A 20500-nucleotide genomic window follows, 5' to 3' on the forward strand; every position below is an offset into this window, starting at 1 on the left:
TGATAAAGCGCTCTCCCAATTCAATTCAAAGGGCTTTATTGGCATGGGAAACATATGTTTACATTGCCAAAGAAAGTGAAATGGATAATAAATAAAAGTGAAATAAACAAATCAAAAATGATCAGTGAACATTACACTCACAAAAGTCAAAGGAATAGAGACATTTCAGATGTCATATTATGGCTATGTACAGTGTTATAACGATGTGCAAATAGTTCAAGTACAAAATGGAAAATAAATATAATTATGGGTTGTATTTACAATGGTGTTTGTTCTTCACTTGTTGCCGTTTTCTTCTGAAAACAGGTCACAAATCTTGCTACTGTGATGGCACAATGGTATTTCACCCAATAGATATGAGAGTTTATCAATATTTGTTTTTGTTTTCGAATTCTTTGTGGGTCTGTGTAATCTAAGGGAAATATTTGTCTCTGTGGTCATACTTTTTGCAGCTCAGTTTCCACCTAATTTTGTGTGCACTGTGCACATAGCTTGTCTTCTCTTAATTTCTTGATGCACCCATCCCGTTACCGGGAACATTTTCGTCAACATCCGCTGAATTACTAAAAATAGTGCAATCTAGCAAAACACAGCGTAGCTTGTTGTTAATCCACATGGCGTGTCAGATTTCAAAAAAGGTTTTTGGCGAAAGCATACCAAACGTTTATGTAAGGACATCTCTTTCAGCAGACAAAACATTAAACAGCTAGCAGCCAAGTAGATTAGTCACGAAAGTCAGAAAAGCAATAAAATGAATCACTTACCTTTGATGATCTTCGGATGATTGCACTCACGAGACTCCCAGTTACACAAATGTTCCTTTTGTTCCATAAAGATTATTTTGATCCAAAATACCTCCATTTGGTTGGCGCGTTATATGTTCAGAAATCCACAGGCTCGAGCGGTCACGACGGGGCAGACAAATTCCAAATAGTATCCGTAAAGTTCGTAGAAACATGTCAAACATTTTTTATAATCAATCCTCCGTTTGTTTTTACAATATATAATCAATAATATTTAAACGGGGACTGTAGCTTCTTCAATAGGACAGAGAGAGAAAATGTCTGCTCCAAGCTGTTGCGCATGCAAAACGCTGCTGGCACCCAGCCATCCAATGACGCGATGTGATCTTTCTCGCTTATTCTTAAAAATAAAAGCCTGAAACTATGTCTAAAGACTGTTTACACCATGGGGAAGCCATAGGAAAAGGAATCTGGTTGATATCCCTTTAAATGGAGCAACGGCAGGCAATGGAACAGAGAGCTTTCAGGAAAAACAGTGTGTCCGGGTTGGATTTCTCAGGTTTTCGCCTGCAATATCAGTTATGTTATACTCAGACAATATTTTGACAGTTTTGGAAACTTTAGAGTGTTTTCTATCCTAATCTGACAATTATATGCATATTCTAGATTCTGGGCCTGAGAAATAGGCAATTTCTTTTGGGTAGGTTTTTCATCCAAACATCAAAATACTGCCCCCTACACTCAACAGGTTAAGAGCCGCATGTGCTTTCATGCTCCCGGCATGGCCATCTGTCATACCCAACCACAGTGCAATGACACTGATTTCTCATAAATGTAATAAAATTGTATTCGTCACATGCTTCGTAAAGGAAAGAGAGACATAATGCTAACTTACAGGCCTTCCCAACAATGTAGAGAGAAAGATCATAGAAAAGTAAAACTCAAACAAATCTAATAACAAATACACAATTCGTAATGATAACTTGGCCATATACAAGGGGTACCGAGGCGATGTACAAATAAAATGCTTACTTACAAGCCCTTATTAACCAACAATGCAGTTAAGAAAATATTTACTAAATTAACTAAAGTAAAAAAGTTACACAATGAAGAGGCTATATACAGGGGTTACCGGTACCGAGTCAATGTGTGGGGGTACAGGTTAGTCGGCGTAATTGAGGTAATCTGTATATGTAGGTAGGGGTAAAGTGACTATGCATAGATAATAAACAGCGAGTAGCAGCAGTGTAAAAAAAGGGGGATCAATGCAAATAGTCAGAGTAGCCATTTGATTAACTGTTCAACAGTCTTATGGCTTGGGGGTAGAAGCTGTTAAGAAGTCTTTTGGACCTAGACTTAGCGCTCCGGTACCACTTGCTGTGTGGTAGCAGAGAGAACAGTCTGACTAGGGTGGCTGGAGTCATTGACAATTTTTAGGGCCTTCCTCTGACACTGCCTGGTATAGAGGTCCTGGATGGCAGGAAGCTTGGCCCCAGTGATCCTCTGACACTGCCTGGTATAGAGGTCCTGGATGGCAGGAAGCTTGGCCCCAGTGATGTACTGGGCCGTACGCACTACCCTTTGCGGTAGGATGCCGTGCATATGCCATACCAGGTAACAATGCCAACCAGTCAGGATGTTTTTTAGGATGAATTACTTCTCTCTCTGAAGCACCATTCTGTGTTATTTGTGAAACAGAAAAGTAATCACCGCCAATGCATCTATAGAATAAGTAAATATGAGAAAATAAGATCCATTCCCCACAGCACAGTGCTATAAGCCTAATTCCCCATCTAACACGACTCTCCACTCTGCAACAGATTAATCTCAAGAGAGCCAATCTAGGTTTCTGCTCTGTGTGATACACACTGTAGTAAGCTATGCCCATCTGATACCGCCCTATATCCCCAGAAGAGAAGCACTATCTGGTGACCAGCATCCATAATTCATGAGAATGTATGCCTCTATACATTATGTATGGATGTCATGGATCTATATTTCAACACTGTCCTCTCTGCTGGAACCCACCTCGGTAAGTGTGGACTTGTTTGGCCCCGCTATTTCATTACCATTTTGGTGTCGTTTAGCACATCTCTGAAATGGAGGTGGTGAAAAGAAAGGGAGATGGGTGGAAAAGACACATCTGTATTCCAGGCAAACCATAGCAGCTAAATGCTAAGTATAAGCCTAAGAAGCAGGGTGGTGCTACGTTTGATTAGTGCTGGGCTGATGGAGAGAATGTGACAGGAATTGGCACAGGACAAAACAAACCCCAATTCTGCTCACCTCGGGACTGTTGCCACGGTAGCGCACCTCAGTGTTGTTATCTCTGTATGTGGTGTTTGAACAGATTAAACGGAAGCAGGGAAAATACTTTATCCTGCCTGGATTAGCGTGAGAGATGAGAGAGGTAGAAATGGATAGACTTGGGCGCTATCGAAATTGTCATACATTCATACCGACCTTGTGCCATACCGGGATATCCAGTAATACTGACACTGAACACAAGGGGATCTGTTTTCAAACCCCACTAATCCAAAGGTTACCAATGCTAACAAGTATATGTAAAATCTCATAGAGAATGCAAACTAAATGCTAACAAGCACATTGCAAACATTTTTATACAGTCTGACCTAAACTTTACAAGTATACTAGTAACCAAAAAATGCTACTCTGCTGCACACACAAAACAATCAGGGAGGAGATTTTCTGCTGTTACCAAGCGACTAACTAGCGACCAACTAGCAACTAAATTAGCAAACCAAATGCACAACTGCAGAGCATTAAGCATTTTTTTTTTACTGTTAACTTAATAGTTCTAAGATATCTAGAAGGCAAGTATTTAGTCTTAAATTCCGTACTGTAACTAGATCACATGACGCATACTGCACAACAGTGAGTGACTCACAAGGTTCCAGTCTCGGTCTCTCATCATTGTGTGCTTGTAAACAAACATCACGTGACTGGGGACTACCGGTAACCTTCATAATGAAAAATGATGTGACAGGTTAAATGAAGAATGCAATCTTCTTTATCTCATAACGTATTGTATGAGTTGACTGCAGGTATTTACTTAAAAAGTACCTAAAAATATTCAACTGTTTAACAGTGTTGACGCCTAGAAACGGAGAAGTTTTTGTTCCGTGTTGTCATCCTCCTGGCTTACTGGGTTGCGTACCTGCCTTCATGTGTCTAGGGGTTTGACTGCTTCACAATTGTTTTTATGAGGCCGACTCTGTGTGACGCTGAGTGGTGTGTGTTTGAGAAGAGGTAGGAGACTGCACGCAAGATAACTTCTTTGTTTCACAATTTTTATGGTTTATTTTTAGTCGTTACATTTCTGTTGCCCCATAAAACGTAATGTTCTCCCTATTGTATAGTATTTCTACTTGCCTGACCCAGACATCTCGTCATGACAATGCAATAATCCATTTAGTATCCTTTCAGCTCGAACAATACGTAGTACTGGGAAATGGGAACGGGATTGTGGTGTCCATGCCCTCTCTGTATGTGGCTGCCTTTTGAAACACTCAATGACAGGTGAACTCTCTGGCTCTAATTTATAAACTATATTCTCTTAGGGAGCATCTGCAAACGGACAGCCTTTGATCCATGGTCCTCTCACCACTCGTTAGGGACCGTTCAGTCTTGGCAGGGAGAGTGAGAGGAAAGGAGTGTTTCTTTGTTTAGCGTGTTTGCAAGGCTCTCTGGGACCTATAGAGGTCAGAAGAGGGGTGTGGTGTGTTGGCCTGCGATACAAGGAGCCCTGGGGGGAGAGGACTGGGGAGCACAGGGACCACCACTTCAGTGCCAGGTTCATGGCTGACCATATACCCAGCATGTGAGAGAGAAAGAGGGGGCGAGGGAAGGGGCATAGTGGTGCAGACAGTACACAAGGTCGGAGAGACAGGGAGAGGGAGGTAGAATATCAGTTAATTTATCCCAAAGAAAAGTCACAGCAGTGTAGAGAGAAAGTGCCAGAGGGAATGGGCCCAGGGAGGTTTAGAGCATGGTCATTCATTTGAAGGCAAAAGCTTCTCAACCAAAAAAGGTGACTTTTTAAACATTATCTACTTTAATATTGTACTACTACCCAAACTTGTTCACCTGACTGCCCTGCTTACTGGCTGTGATTTGTATGATGTAGGGTGTAGTTCCTGAACCGACCACTAGTTGTGCTTCCATGTTCACACATTGTGACTGGGTCTGAAACCATGATGAGCGTTCTCAGTGGTGAGATCAGTGTGAGAGGACCATATGTTACAATGGAACAGCAGCCGTATCATCCTCTGTTATCTGTTAGGACCCGATGCTAAGAGCTGTTAAAGGGGCCATCTGAGCTACTTTACTGTCTTCTTTTAAAGGGAATTTATCACCCTGCCTGGGTGCCATGAATGTATTTACAGCAGTCACATTTTCACTGCCCTCATGCATCTTCTGAAGGGCCGTCCGTTAGAGCAGATAGGATCCGCTGGTGGGGGAAGGCTGGAGGGAGATTTTAAATCAATCAGGCTTACTCCAGAGGTTACCCAGGGCAGCACATTCAGAACTCCAGACACAGCTCCCCAAAACTCCAGAGCACCGCAGTAGTTCCGATCGCTTCTCAAGATAATTCCGAGCCCCACCCGATATGACATCGAGACAGATTTTTCTCCACAACCCACATTGAATTGTTTTGAGAGCCGAACCGTGGCCCGCCAAATAACATCAATATATTTAATTGTTTTTATGACTTCAGAGTAGTAGGCTATTACTTCCCTATTCAACTTTTGTATAAAAGGAATCCATGCCATGAATTAAGAATGGTATTTTAAAAACTTTTTACAGTGAGAGCACATTGACAACTCAAATCGCTCTTAAAAAAAGGGCCGCCTTATTAGTCTTCTTACCTAATGAAAGCCTAAAGCCGATGTAACAAAACCTTTACATTATTTCTTTCTGTATTTATTTATTTAACCTTTATTTGACCAGGCAAGTCAATTTAAGAACAAATTCTTATTTACAGTGATGGTCTACCAAGAAGCAGAAGGCCTCCTGCGGGGATGATGGCTGTGATTAAAAATACAAATGTTGGACAAAACACACATCACGACAAGAGACATTACAACACTACATAAAGAGAGACCTAAGACAACAACACATGGCAGCAACACATTACAACAACACAGTAGCAGCACAGAATGGTAGCAGTGTAAACATAGTATTAGGCACATACAGCAGCACGAAGGGCAAAAAGGTAGAGACAACAATACACCACGTGAAGCAGCCACATGTCAGTAAGAGTGTCCATGATGGAGTCTATGAATGTAAAGATGGAGATAAAACTGTCCAGTTTGAGTGTTTTTTGCAGCTCGCTGCAGTAGCTACCTGCAGGGAACTGAAAAGAGGAGCAACCCAGAGATCTGTGTGCTTTGATGACCTTTAACAGAATGTGACTGGAAGAACGGGTGTTGTATGTGAAGGATGAGGGTTGCAGTAGGTATCTGTTATGTTTCTCAGCAAGAAAACCAAAATTGTCACTCAAACAGAAAGGGGAACTAACAAAGAGTCACTGACAACAACCAAAACTAAACAGGTGTGGTTTTAGGAGGGGTTCTGAAAGACACTCGTGGGGGTCTCCACTGAAAGTTGATTAGCAACAACAACTAGGACCTAAAAGACACCCACCATGAGCAACCACAATTTGCCCAAGAAGAAGTTAACAAAATTAAAACCCACACCAAACTTAATGGAAGAAAACCAAAAATTTTATCGAAACAAAAACAGGGAAAATCAGACTACGGAATTTTCCAGATTTTCTAGAAATCAAATAGGGAGACTCAACATCTCCACATCTCTCAAGATAACTGGAGCACTAGGCCAGTCACTCTTAAATATCACCTCGGCCAGCACAGTTGAAACACCTTCTGACTAATGAGATGGACAAGGCAGCAGTCTTCTTACCGAACCACATGACCTTTGTTTTGGAGGTGTTCAGGACAGGGAAAGATTGTTGGACACTAAGAAAGCTTTGTTATAGAGCATATAACACAAAATCCGGGCAGGGCCCAGCTGAGTGTAAGACTATCATCTGCATATAAGTGGATGAGAGAGCTTCCTACTGCCTGAGCTATGTTGTTGATGTAAATTGAGAAGAGCGTATGGCCTAGGATCAAGCCTTGGGCTACTCCCCTGGTGACAGGCAGTGTCTGAGACTGCAGATGTTCTGATTTTATACACTGCACTCTTAGAGAGGTAGTTAGCAAACTAGGCCAAAGCCCCTCAGAGACACCAATACTCCTTAGCTGACCCACAACAATGGAATGGTCTACCTAGGGCTGTTACGGTGACCGTGTTACCGCCACATCGACGGTCATGAGTCATGACGGCAGTCAAATTCCACGTGACCTTTTAGTCACGGTCATTAGCCATATCTCTGATGATAAGTCATTAGTAGCCTACCAAACTGCCTGGTACTCTATTGTCCCTCTAATCCCTCGGACATCAATGCAAATGTTATCGAAAATCTAATCACACTTAATGAAAGCTCATGTTCCGCAACATTGCTATAGGCTATGCAATTGTGTGAGAAAACAGAGGGATGTCCTCTATTAAAAAAGAGGAGGATCGTCTGGGTGGAGGGTTTGGCCAGCAGGGATGTCCTTGTCCCATCGTGCTCTAGCAACTCCTGTGGTGGGCCAGGCGCATGCACGCTGACACGTCACCAGGTGAACAGTGTTTCCTCCGACACGTTGGTGTGGCTGGCTTCCGGGTTAAGTGCGGGCATTGTGTGAGGAAGCAGTGCGGCTTGGTTTGGTCGTGTTTCGGAGGACGCATGGCTCTCCACCTTCGCCTCTCCTGAGTCCATACGGGAGTTGCAGAGATGTGAGAAGACTGTAACTGAGCGTTTTGTTCTAAAGAACCTTCAATATTGTTTAAATAATCAAATAATTTAAACTTAAATAAATCATTTCCAGATTAAAATGTAGGATGCAAAAATAATTTTATTTAGTAGGCTATAGCCTAGGGCAGGGGTCAGCAACAGGTGGCCTGTGGGTGATTTATAAAAATGTTTTACCCCCAAATATTTTAATAAAAAAAGTAAATATACCAATATAATTTGGGGGTGGGGGGGGTGTTTTTTGTCAAAATACTCAAATCACCAGGGATTCATTAAAAAATGTGTTTAATTTGAGGAAATCTATTCCCACAAATAAAAGAAAGAGATGTGATCGTGTCTCAATGTAATCAAGGTATGGAATTGTTATTTTCAAATACAATCTCTTTTTGGGCTTAGTTCTGGTCAATTTGTAATGTATAAATTATTATAATTATGGAGGGATGAAACACGTTTCAGCACCACACAAATAATTGACAGTTCTCTGATCCACTGGGTGTGTGGCTGGTAGCCTATATGCTTTCCTCTCTGTTCACAGAGACAACGCAATGCCAAACAACAAGCTCCTGGGTTTGTAAAAAAAAATATTATCTTGATTTAAAACAATTCCGACCCGGAATATAATTGTTCTGAACCCGTGAGCCGACCCGCAGGTTGATAGAATGTTTTCATTACACCCACCAGCTTTTATCCGGTCAACCGCAGGAAACCTTGAGTATCCAACCCAAATGCAGGACTCTAGGATTGCTCTGTGGCGGGGTAGCTTCTGCTTTATGAATCACCAGTGGGTGGTGATTGAGGATGCTGGGGGTGGGTGCCTGGTGGCCAAGGGTTTGGCTACCATTGTGAAGGTCAGAGCAGAGCTCCTAGCTGGCTGTTTCTCAGGACAGGAGACAGGAAGGCAAAGGGAGCACTGGCCGGCCGCACTGCGGACCTCTGAGTTTATAGGCTGTCCACCTCCGTCCCGTCATCCTCCCCTGCCTGAGTTTTGCAGGAACAGGAATAATCCAGTAAACAACAACCTCTAGTCTAACCTGTGGGTGGTGCTACTCAGATTGTTAGGCGTCATTCAGCTGGATAAAGGAAGGTCCCCCTTCCTCACCATCTCTACCTGCTCTTGTCTTTTTCTGTCTCTATCTTTGTCTCGCTCTTTCTATCCCTCTTTTCCTTTCTCTGTGCTTTATCTGCTTAGATACTCTTTATGTAGTGCTGTCTTTTTGCGTGCTTCTCTCTCGTTTTCTGTCTCCCTCATCTCTCCCTTCCCTCTTTCTGTGCCTCTGCTCCAGTCCTGGCCTTGCTTCTCCAGGAAGTTGTCCAAGAGATGTGATTGACTCTAAAAGGATGTCACCCTCACGGTTCACTGCAAGGCACGCTTTGAAAAAGCGATCAACCGAGGAAATAATGTCTTCATATAACGTGCCCAAGAGCTCAGCCCACAACAGGCAATGTCACGCTCCTCCTTTTCAAAAATTGGATGATATTTAGAACAAAAGCCACATTCCAGCAGCAGAGTGCTCAGATTATGAAATTACAAGGTGATGTGTCCTCGGAGGCACAGGTGTTGAAATCCACTTTTCTTTCCACTTCACTGTGTACGTATCAGAACTGGTTATGAATTCCCCAGAATTATTAATAATAAAATCTGCCTTTCTCGTCAACCCTAAGAGCTGAAGAGATATACACATCTCAGTGATTGTGGACGAGCGGAGAGAGAGCAGGGCAGAGATTTTAATCTCGTCCAGACGGACCTTAGTAACACTGGGCAACTCTCTAGGCTGGAGACCGTTCCAAGGCAAGGTCGAGCGTATAATGTGGCATGATTAATAAATCTACAGAGGTATCTACACCACTCAATATTCAAATGAGGAGAGAGTCTAATCGACAATCTGTAGTGATACAACACCAGACCCTATTTTCTCTAGGCAGAGGGAGATGGGTTTATATTAGCCTTCTCCTTGGTTCTAAAGGCAGATATTAATCCACACCATGATGGATAGTGGGTAGAAATGACTACATAATTATACTTGTGTGGATATCAACATAAGCAATGTCAGCATAAGACAGACTGCATGACCTCTGCTGTATGACCTAAACACACGGTTCGGGACGTATTGTGGTTTTGGGGTCACGGTTTGGTTTTGGTACAGTTACCAAAAACTGCTAGGCACCTGCTCCCAATTTCTCCCAATATGCTATTTACAAACAAATGCATGACTGGCTCAGCTGTTCAGGGGAACTACAGTAAACTTCGTAATGCAAAAAATGTGACAGATGAAATGAGGAACATAATCTGCTTTATCTCCCAATGCAGTGGTCACCAACCGGGCGATCACGATTGACTGGTCCCTCTCCAAGGCATTCCTTGTCTATCAACAAACATTTATGTAAAATAATAAATAAAAAAAACACTGATCAAGCCTTGCATTCCTATTATTTTTTAATGAATTTGTGCAGTTGTTTGTGCTTGATTCAGCAGCCCTAGCGCCAGGAAGGCAAAGTGCCATAGACTGTAAAAAGAAAACTCGAACTCACAGCAAAGTTCATACTGTGAGAATAAAAAATAAAAAATGTGACTAGAGAGTCTCAATGAATACTGGAAAGAGCTGCTGTTTTTGAGTAAGTTAATGTTTAAGTTATCCAGCACTGTCAACACTTTCATAAGCCTTAAAATGTACGTACTCCAGCACTGCAGCTGCAATGAATGAGTTTAACAAAATGTTGCGTTGTTATTGTTAGTGGCTTGTCTTTTTTTAAATTGAGGAATATTTCACTTTCTCTGGTCATAGGAGTAACAACATGAATTGGTGCATGAGGCAGAAATAATGCAGTGCGACTTCAGTTTTGCCATCAGCTGGACTGTGTCCCCTTTTCACAGCCTCATCGCTGCAACATCAGACTGACTATCAGATGCAGTCCTGTAAAAAAAAAATCTATATAATATTATGTTCACTCAGCTGGGTCTCACGAGTAATACAACAAATTATCTATTGCCAGTCTGATCAAATACCAATTAAAAAACATTATTTCAAAATTGTCTGAGAAGAACAACATTGGCAGGGCAATTCAAGCATAGCCAATATGCAGTGATAATGTATTGGGCCTATGGCCTACTGCACAAACCTCATTGCTACCAAACAGTTTTTAATTGGTTAATGTTACAAAATCTTAAGTCATGTTTATAAAATAAAAAAATGTTTTAAGAATCCGAGCGGTAGATCTTGGCTTGCATTTTGACTCCGAGATCTTGACTCAGAAAAGGTTGGTGACTACTGTCCTAACCTTTTGCACAAGTTGACTGCAGGTATTTACTACAAATATTAAAATGTATTGAAAAACTTAAAATAAGTGGTTTCAACGGCATTGATGGTATTTAAAACCATCCCGTGGCTATTTCCAAATACCCCAGTTTACGTTATATCGCCCAAGCCTACTCTGGACGAACGCAAAGTTGGAGTTTGGGCCACCTACTTCCCTAAAATGTTTTATCTAATGTGTCAGCCACTCAAAGTATATACTACCGATCACTGTCCATGGTCCTGAAATTGCGACGTCTACGTGGCTGTCTATCGATAAGCTATCAGACTATGTGGCGCCAGTGCTTGTAGTAGCCTATAGATTTGCTTTAATTGATGCAGGTTTTTTCTCGTGTTAAGCCTAACGTTTATGTTTCACGAAGCTATAGGCTTACAGTGTCACAATGCTGCTATTTAGATTCCTGGCTGGTGGCGATGATGTATTTACTTGTTCAGTAATTCAAGTGGGAAATTCAGACGTTGCAGATTGTAAAATACATTTTCAATGTACCAGCATACTAATCAGTAATCAATAGATGTTTTTATTTCGTTTTTCATTCATGGAAAATAAATATGAAAATGTATCATTTAGATAATTATTCAAACCCCTGAATCAATACATGTTGTAATCACTGCCAAATGTGATTCTATCTGTGAGTCTTTCTGGGTAAGTCTAAGAGTTTTGCACAGCTAGATTATACAATATTTCCCCCTTTTTTATTATTTTTTATTCTTCAAGCTCAAGTTGCTTTTTGATCATTGCTAGACAATCATTTTCAAGTCTTGTCATTAGATTTTTAAGCAGGTTTTAAGTCAACTGTAACTAGTACACTCAGGAACATTCAATGTTGTCTTGGTAAGCAACCCCAGTGTATATTTGGCCTTTTGTTTGGGTAATTGTCCTTCTGAAAGTTGAATATGTCTCCCATTGTCTGTTGGAAAGGAGACTGAACCAGGTTTTCCTCTAGGATTTTGCCTGTGCTTAGTTCTGTTCCTTTTATTTTATAAAGAAACAAAAACTATTTTCATCCTTGCCGATGACAAGCCTACCCATAACATGATGCAGCCACCACCATGCTTGAAAATATGAAGAGTGGTACTCAGTGATATGTTTGTGGCAAATCCAACAAAACACAACGCTTTGTATTCAGGCCATTTTGTATTACAGTAATACTTTAGTGCATTATTGAACACAGGACGCATTTTAAAAAATATTTTTATTCTGTACAGGCTTTCTTTTCACTGTCATTTATGTTAGTATTGTGATCTAACTTCAATGTTGTTGATCCAGCCTCAGTTTTCTCCGGTCACATACATTAAACGCTGTAACTGTTTTAAAGTCACTATTGGCCTCATGGTGAAACACTGTATCTGAGTTTCCTTCCTCTCTGGCAACTGAGTTAGGAAGAGTGCCTGTATTTTTGTTATGACTGGGTGTATTGATACACCATACAAAGTGTAATTAATAACTGCACTATGATCAAAGGGATATTCAATGTCTGCTTAAAATAGTTTAGTTTTTTAAAATCTACCAATAAGTGCACTTTGCGAACCTTTGGAAAAGCACTCTGGTCTTTGTGGCTTGAAATTCACTGCTTGACTGAGGGACCTTACAGACAATTGTATGTGTGGGGTACAGAGATGGGGTCGTCATTTAAAAATCATGTTAACCATTATTATTCCACACAGTGAGTTCATGCAACTTGTGACTTTTTTAGCAAATTATTACTCCTAGGTTTAATACTTATTGACTCAAGACATTGTTTAATTCATATTTAAATCAAAACAAATTTATTTATATAGCCCTTCGTACATCAGCTGATATCTCAAAGTGCTGTACAGAAACCCAGCCTAAAACCCCAAACAGCAAGCAATGCAGGTGTAAAAGCACCCCTTTAAACATTTGTAAACATTTCTAAATACCTAATTTGTAAATATCTAATTCCACTTTGACATTATGGGATATTGTGTGTAGATCAGTGACACAAAATATACATTTAATACATTTTAAATTCAGGCTGTAACACAACAAAATGTGGAAAAAGTTGACGGGTGCGAATACTTTCTGAAGGCGCTGTATATACAGGATTTAGCTGGTAGCCTATTTATATTACACATTGGAACTCGAAATCCACGCTGTCGGGACTATCCATCTCATCACTCGTAGGCTATATGGAATTGTTTTAAGAAGATCATACCAAGGATAATTTTGACTTTTTATTTTGAATTTCAAGACCCCTTGAAGTAAACATTTTTATAATTATAATGATATTTGACAAAATCTTTTTTGGCCTGATTAGCCCATACAAATGCATTGAATAACATATTCTCTACATGGAACAACAGTCCCCCCCCCCAAAAAAAATATCAAATTTAAGTTTGTTCTGAAGTGTCTGTCCTATATCTGAGAGATAAAAGAAAGATCAGGAAATGTTTTTTAATGAGAAAAAAACATATTTAACCCTATATTTTTGGCACTAAACCTTCTCCATATACTATACTTCCATTCATTTTTTCAACTGGTACCAGGGGACCTTCAGACTAGTCTTGTGAGGGCTGCATTCTAGATCAAAATGGAAAACATCTCACGTTTTTCTCCTGTTCGAAGGTGAACCTTTGCCCCAGTCTGAGATCCTGAGCGCTCTGGAGCAGGTTTTCATCAAGGATCTCTCTGTACTTTCCTCCTTTAATCTTTCCCTTGATCAACCAACCAAAAAACATCCCCACAGCATGATGCTGCCACCATCATGCTTCACCGTAGGGATGGTGCCAGGTTTCCTCCAGACATGACGCTAGGAATTCAGGCCAAAGAGTTCAGTCTTGGTTTCATCAGACCAGAGAATAGTGTTTCTAATTGTCTGAAAGGCTTTATGTCCATGAGTGGCCCAGCCAGAGCCCGGACTTGAACCCGATCGAACATCTCTGGAGAGACCTAAAAACTCTAAGCCGGCTGTCACTTGCCTTTTACTGAGGAGTAGCTTCCATCTGGACACTGCCATAAAGGCCTGATTGGTGGTGCTGCAGAGATGGTTGTTCCTCTGGAAGGTTCTCCCATCTCCACAGAGGAATTCTTGAGCTCTGTCAGAGTGACCATCAGGTTCTTGGTCACCTCCCTGACCAAGGCCCTTCTCCCATGATTTGCTCAGTTTGGGACAGGCAGCCAGCCAGCCAGCTCTAGGAAGAGTCTTGGTGGTTTCAAACTTCTTCCATTTAAGAATGATGGAGGCCACTGTGTTGGGGACCTTGAATGCTGCAGAAACGTTTTGGTACCCTTCCCCTGATCTGTGCCTCGACACAATCCTGTCTCGGAGCTCTACGGACAATTTATTGCAATGCAAATAGTCTGTGTAGCCATTTGATTAGCTGTTCAGGAGTCTTATGGCTTGGGGGTAGAAGCTGTTTAGAAGCCTCTTGAACCTAGCGCTTGCTGTGCGGTAGCAGAGAGAACAGTCTATGACTAGGGTGGCTGGAGTCTTTGACAATTTTTAGGGCCTTCTTCTGACACCGCCTGGTATAGAGGCCGTACGCTTTACCACCTGTAGTGCCTTGCGGTCGAAGGCTGAGCAGTTGCCATACCAGGCAGTGATGCAACCCGTCAGGATGCTCTCGATGGTGCAGTAGTAAAACCTTTTGAGGATCTGAGGACCCATGCCAAATCTTTCCAGTCTCATGCGGGGGAATAGGTTTTGTCGTGCCCTCTTCACGACTGTCTTGGTGTGCTTGGACCATGTTAGTTTGTTGGTGATGTGGACACCAAGGAACTTGAAGCTTTCAACCTGCTCCACAACAGCCCCGTCGATGAGAATGGGGGCGTGCTCAGTCCTCCTTTTCCTGTAGTCCACAATCATCTCCTTTGTCACGTTGATGGAGAGGTTGTTGTCCTGGCACCACACGGTCAGGTCTCTGACCTCCCTATAGGCTGTCTCATCGTTGTCGTGATCAGGCCTACCAAATGCTTAATGCAGTGCATGCAACAATAGAGCACACTCCAATTGATCAGTATGGTGGAAATAACTATTTCCACCCTAGAAACTAAAATTAGCATACCTTGTTGGACAAATCCAGGTAGTGACTCCTGGTTTAAGTAAAATGTATTCCGTTGGTGCCTATTGAACATGACCCAAGACAAGCATCATGATTCCACTACTTATAAGTCAACTCCTATACATGCTATACTTCCTGAGTATTATCAATATCATCAAAAACATAATTTGGTAACGGAAATTAGTCAAATAGATTAGGATCAGTTTCACTCTTCCCATTCACCAATCAATCCATCAGTTTCCAAAACCCAATTAATTATCCAACCCAAATTTAGCATGACATTGCTCAGTGATTCACATTGGTCCTATCACGCAAAGGCAAAACCCCTCAATTTAACACACATCGACATTTGCAGGATGCGCATTGATATTAACATACAGTATAGTTATCCTATAATTCTACTATTAACTTTTATCATGATTATAATTACAGATCAGTATCTTAATGCATTCTTAATATAAATTACCATACATTTGTGTAGTGTGTAGACCTCTACAATCAACCTGACACCCCAAAATAAACTATTTTAGACAAGTCTTAATCCATTTTGGGCACAGTTCACCAATCCCCCCCTTCAGGCACTGAATCTTCTGTCGTCTTCTTCATTGTCAGCTTCAGAAATGTCCCAGTTTCAATGTCTTACCTGGGCTGCCACCATCTTTACCACCCATTATGTCTTGTCCATTTTTCAACCAGTATACTAGCAACATAAGAGAAGTTTGGAACAGATCTGTCCCCATGCTCACTCCACGTGGACTCCTGTCACACTCCTGAGAGAAAAGCAGTTGACAGCTTAGACCGGATGCTGTACACCGGTTGCTGGCTCAGACTCGGGTCTCTTGGTATGTTACGAATCCCTTTTGGCCCGACAGTCTAGGGGGGATGGTAATGAGACCCGTAACATAACTCATGCAAATTATTATTGTGACAAAGTAAAAGTGTGAACGAAATAACCACGACAACAGAAATCTACCGTCAAACTCCAGGTTTATTTATAAACACACGGTAATGGGGGGAGCAGGAAAAGGGGCTGAGCTGGACCCAAGGAAAGAAACAATAAGTATTCAAAAACACCCCTAAGCTAGACTAGCCTATTTTAACAACAGCTAACTAACTAACCAAAAATACAGTGGGTGGTCCGCCCAGTTCTAACTAGTGTATTTAACAAAGTTCACCTACGGGTAGTGTATGCCCATGGGCGACTTGTCTTGGTTTCCCCTTTTCCCACCAGCAACAAACAAACACCATAACCAAAAACAATACTCACAGGTGATGACAAAGTGCTATGGAGGTGCTTAAACAAAAGAGAGGTTAAGACAAAAAGTGAGAGTGAAACACAGAGACCTACAGACATGGCATTTACAGAGAGATTGAGCTAGAGATTGAGCTAGAGATTGAGCTAGAGATTGAGCTAGAGATTGAGCTAGAGATTGAGCGAGAGATTGCTTTAGAACAAACAAATGATGGGGTTTTTAAACCATGGGGAAGGAACTGTGATAGGGTAGGAAATAGGAGGAGGTGTGTCTTCTGATTGATGATTGATTGTTGACTGATTGGGGAGTGATGGTTTTCACCTGTGAGGGGAGAAGGAGAGAAAAGAAACACACACACAGGATACACACACACACAGGATAACTGTATCCGTAACATGGTAGAAGGGGTGCGGACAGGGTCATATTGAACGCCGGTGTCGCTTTTCTTCAGCCAGTTAGAGGGGGTTTTGAGGTACACGCTGTTCGCTCCAATGATCTCTTCCATGCCTTAAGACACCTACTGACGTCACTTTTCATGATAACCTCAAGAGAGGACAGATCAGAACAACAGTTTAGTTCAGTTCATTTTTGATTCAGGAAATCCAGACAAGCATAAATTATTACGTTTACCAATTATTCTTAGTACCAATGTCTAAACGTGTCAAAGAGAATAACACATTCTATTGAAACAATGTTTTTCAAATTGGTTTATACTCCCCATCACACTGTCAACTTCACCGCAGAGCCACAGGTTCAGGAAGTCAGACCTATAACCCATCGGGAGAAATCCCAACAATCCAGCAGACCTAATCTGGTGAGATTTGTATCAGAACAAACACAACAATACACTCCTTCACATATCACTCAATACACTCCTACATATCACTTAAGGTGTGTAAACTTCAATCCAAAACCTCAGAGGACTCCCCGATTTTGACACATGACTCCCAATGTGAGTAATGTGTAAAAAACAACAAAAATCCCCACTACTAATGGTTAAAAATAAAACAAAATCATTTCAAATAACAAAATATAATTAGAATCACTACCCTTAACTAATAATAATAATTGTACACATACGGTCATAGGAAAATAGACTTAAGACAGCCTACCCTTAGTCAAAGACAACACCCTCTCCTTCTCCACATTGGTCCGAGTCAAATATATGGCTAAGAACTATAAACTTCATCATAATTATCAATATTACAAATGACCTTTTCAATCAGAATTACAAATGACCTTTAATTCATTATCCAAATGGCTGTCCAATGAGGGTGATCAAACCACACTGGAAAGTCAGGGCAGAGGTCATACAAACCCTTCAAAGAAGTGTTTTACTATATTAGAAAAATTTATGAAGAATAGTCGTCAAACATTTCGTACTTAGTGTATGTAAACTTCTGACCCACTGGAATTGTGATTAAGTGAAATAATCTGTACATTTTTTGGGGAAAATGACATGTCATGCACACAGTAGATGTCCTACTGTGTTAAATAAATATATAAAATATAAATTAATAAATAAATAAAATACTTATTTTCCACCATAATTTGCAAATCAATTCATTAAAAATCCTACAATGTGATTTTCTGGATTTTTTTTCTCATTTTCTCTGTCATAGTTGAGGTGTAATACCTATGATGAAAATTACAGGCCTCTCTCATCTTTTAAGTGGGAGAACATGCACAATTGGTGGCTGACTAAATACTTTTTTGCCCCACTGTAGACACTTTTCAGAACAAGTTTTTTTTTTTCTCCAATAGGGCTTCACCAAGTACCGTGTTTCACACGGAACCCACAGTAACCCTGGCCCCTCGCCCCTATAGTTCGCACCAATCCCCGCTGTGATCAATTCAGTGTCAGGACGGCTCTAAGTCGCCCGCAACCGACCAAAGTCAAGGGATCTGAATACTTTCCTAATGCACTGTATATCCAGTATATGAGGCCCTTGTGTGAATTAAACCCACAATCTTAGTGTTCTTTGTTACCATGCTCAAACCAACACATCCAGAACCATGAGGTTGGCTGTGAGTTTCTTACACATTTTTCTGGCTCAGAGATAAATCACCAGAGGTTGGTCTGTGTGTTTCTCCATCTCTGTGGAGCGTGGATTTTATTTAACAGACACTGAGAACCCCACCACAAGCTGTCGTTTCTTCATGCTTCCCTCCCCAAGCCCATAGTTAGACCGGCAGGATGGCTGCTACCCGACGAGCAGAAGGCAATCAACAGTCACTGGGAATAAAAGCCAAGAGTAGTCTTATTGCAGTGTGTAGATTCGCCCTCTTTTTGCTGAGGCACATTATTCCTCTGTCTTAGTGTGATTTGTGTATCCCTCATCAGTGCTCCTATGGTCTCAGTGAAGAAGCTGAGGATCAGCTAAGAGTCTGAGAGCAGGAACCAGACCGAACCAGAGCCAACCAAAACCCTCTCCCTTTTCAAAGCAGATATAAATACTTGCAATGCCACTTAACACATTACGCTTCTGGTTGCGTCCCAAATGGCACCCTTTTCCCTTTATAGTGCACTACTTTTGACTAGGGTCCATAGGGTGCACTGCATAGGGAAACAGGTGCTGTTTGGGACACATCCCTGGCCTGGTCTCACGCTACAGGCAGCAGCAGCGGCATGGTAACGTATGTGTGTATGTCTGCAATGATCTTGACATTCAATATGTGCTCGTGAGGGTAACCTAACCTGAAGGAGCAGCATCTGTTGAAACACACCATAAAGGCATGCATGAAGGGAGAGTTTAATTGGCTATGGCATTTTAGAATCAGACTCCCTACTACAGAAGTGATCTTGAATGCTGGTCAATATGTTACCCCAGTCAGTCAATTCATTAATGGTTGTTGGGTTTTAGACTCTAGAAATGATATTGAGTGCTGGTCATAATGTTATAACAACAAATTGTCATTTTTGTGTCATGTTAATGGTACGTTAAGTGAAATGTCCAGTCAGTGTGTATAATGTTAATATACAGTTCAGGTCAAAGGTTTGGACACACCTGATCATTCTAGGGTTTTTCTTTATTTTTACTATTTTCTACATTGTGGAGTAATAGTGAAGACAACAACTATGCAATAACACAAAAAATGTGTTAGACAAATCAAAATATATTTTAGATTTTTCAAAGTAGCCACCCTTTGCCTTGATGACAGCTGTGTACACTCTTGGCATTATTTCAACCAGCTTCACTTGGAATACTTTTCCAACAGTCTTGAAGGAGTTCCCACATGCTAAGCACTTGTTGGCTTCTTTTCCATCACTCTGCGGTCCGACTCATCCCAAACCATCTCAATTTGGTTGAGGTCGGGTGATTGTGGAGGCCAGGTCATCTGATGCAGCATTCCATCAATCTTCTTCTTGGTCAAATAGCTCTTACCTAGCCTGGAGGTGTGTTGGGTCAATGTCCTGTTGAAAACAAATGATAGTCCCACTAAGAGCAAAACCAGATGGGATGGTGTATTGTATTTGATGTCTTCACTATTATTCTACAATGTATAAAACAAAATACGAAAAACCCTTGAGTGGGTATGTGTCCAAACTTTTGACTCGTACTGTACATTTGAATATTCCGTTTCTGTAAATCCTATATTCTTTAACAGATGGGCCAATCAGCATTTTATAAACCAGCCAATTAGAGGTCTACCTCGCCATCAGGAGCCAATGGGTTAAGTGGTGTTTTCCCAGTAAGTTAATGTGATTTATAATCTCCTGCTGTGTGGAGACCGAGTGCGTCATTGAATGCCAGCAAGCCAAGAACACAATGAAACTTCTGGCCATGTGTTCTATTGGCTTTGCTCCCTTCCTCCCTTGCCTTGGTGCTGCTGGGAGAAGAGAGGCGAGAGGAGAGGCTGGCAGAGGAGAGCGAAAGGAGAAGAGGGGACTCTGGCTCGAACAGGAGGAAAACCTGGTCTCACATTTTTGGATGGCTGCCATGGCAGACAGAGACAGACCGACAGGGTGAGAAAATGTCCTCCTGGGATAGCTAATCCCACCAGACTAAGGCCATGATTTAGAAGGAAAAAGGGAAATGTTGAGCGTGCAGTAGAGATTTTGGAAAGCGTGACTCTGTCAGTCAGCAGCGTCGTCCTCACAGTTTCTCTTGAATTTCCCTTGAGTCTCCTCTCCTTTGGTCAGCATCACTGTCTTCGTGTCAAGGCTTGCCTCACTATCCTGTCTGTTTCTCCCTCTTTATTCTCAGTTCATCTCTTACGGCTCCTCTGTAAAGGTCATGTTAAGAATACAGCAGTGTTTTATGTCTGGTCAGTGCCTACAGACAGTCA

General features: G+C 41.5%; 1 protein-coding gene across 3 annotated transcripts in view; it reads left to right on the plus strand.

Moving 5' to 3' along the window:
* LOC115128576 (mannosyl-oligosaccharide 1,2-alpha-mannosidase IB-like) overlaps positions 1 to 20500 on the plus strand; it is a 138341-nt gene that overhangs the window by 36487 nt on the left and 81354 nt on the right. The gene's annotated exons all lie outside the window — the stretch shown is intronic.

This window comes from Oncorhynchus nerka, linkage group LG1 (assembly GCF_034236695.1).
Source record: "Oncorhynchus nerka isolate Pitt River linkage group LG1, Oner_Uvic_2.0, whole genome shotgun sequence".
Taxonomy (NCBI): domain Eukaryota; kingdom Metazoa; phylum Chordata; class Actinopteri; order Salmoniformes; family Salmonidae; genus Oncorhynchus; species Oncorhynchus nerka.